The sequence below is a fragment of the Nanorana parkeri genome, unplaced genomic scaffold (genome assembly GCF_000935625.1).
Source record: "Nanorana parkeri isolate BGI_ZX_2015 unplaced genomic scaffold, ASM93562v1 scaffold275, whole genome shotgun sequence".
In the NCBI taxonomy this organism is placed as follows: Eukaryota; Metazoa; Chordata; class Amphibia; order Anura; family Dicroglossidae; genus Nanorana; species Nanorana parkeri.
The window spans coordinates 639,414-640,818 of NW_017306543.1; the positions used below are offsets into that span (position 1 = coordinate 639,414).

The 1,405-nt window shown below is 41.6% G+C and overlaps 1 protein-coding gene across 2 annotated transcripts in view; it reads left to right on the plus strand.

Annotated features, from left to right (window-relative positions):
- The window catches only part of GNL2 (G protein nucleolar 2), a 51,562-nt gene that overhangs the window by 26,320 nt on the left and 23,837 nt on the right, over nucleotides 1-1,405 (plus strand). The gene's annotated exons all lie outside the window — the stretch shown is intronic.

The following is a 1,405-nucleotide window of genomic DNA, read 5'->3' on the forward strand; positions in this document are numbered from 1 at the left end:
TGGCTATAAGAATTATGTTCTACCAGCAACTCAACCTTCCAAAATGGATCCAGAAAGTCCAAGTCCTTGAGAGTGAGGAACCAAAGGATGTGATTGATACCATTAGTGTCAGGTTGCGGGCATTGAGTAAAATAAAAGAGATCCCTCGCCTATGGGGGCAGCTTTGAAGGCCTGACTCCCCCCTCTCTGAATCCCCACAATGCCAACTGAGCTTTAACAATGTTAGGTTACGACTTCCTAACAGAGGGATACTTACTGTCCAGAGGGTGAGCGCAGTTCTGGTCTCCCAGTTAGAGTAGCTTGCTGTGAAGTCTTGTTTAGCTGATTTCAGAGAGGCAGTGTGCAGGTGCACAGATGGGAAATAAAGCCAGCAACTTGTATGCTGCAGCACTGCCATTTTTGCCAGTGCCTGACAGAATTTACTGCTGAAAGCAGAACCCCCCTCCCTGCCAAGATGCATAGAGTAATGTGTCCCCCACTTGGGAGGTCAGCACAAAAAACAGCAGCCCCTAAAGAGGCAATGCTCCTCTGCTGGGTCCTAAAAAGGCCATTGTCCTGTACAGCCAACAGCCACTTTCCCATTTTTTCGTAACCCTCTCTTAGGGGTAACCGTGAGACCACCACTTACCCCCAATAAAATAAACATTTTCTTCTGAAGACAAATGGGAGCAAAGGGGCTGGGTTAAGGGCAGGGAAAGGTGGGGTAATGAAATGGGCAAACCCCCCTACTTGCCACCTAAAGAAGGCTCTTCACCCAATTCCAAATTAGATTCAGGTACTTATGCCAGTTTGAGACGGGAACATGAATAGATTAAAAAAAAAATTTAATCTGGCAAGTTGATTTTCAAAGATGTCCCGGCAGAAATACCAGACCTCACATTACCATGAACAGATATATATGTGCTCGTCGTAAGTAACATTTATTCAATACGTATCGGGCAGAATGTCAAGACAAACATTCTGCTACGTCACAACAGGTTACATTAATTTTTAGGCAAAGCCACATTAGCATAATTAATGAGATTATTTTATCACAGCAATGAGATGGTTAACTGTCTAAAACTGCAAAGTCACTCCCAAAAATGCCTTATTTAAGTAACTATTTTAAAGTATGGTCAAATTGAAACAATCATTTTAAGGAACTAGTGGTCCTTTGTGGTAGGCTGACTTGGTCTGTTGTCTGAAACTATACCATATTTGGGAGTATTGGTCAATTTATCATTGGCTCATAAAGCTAGAGTATTAAAAAAAGGAGGAAGTTTCTGCAAAACCTGTGAACTTGTGTAGAAACAAAAAAAAACCCACAGACTTTTGTTGAAAAGATGCTAAATAAAATGGAGTCTTGAACATGAATACAAAATGGATTCTTAGCCTAACCAACTTTTCCATCACAAAGAATACTTTT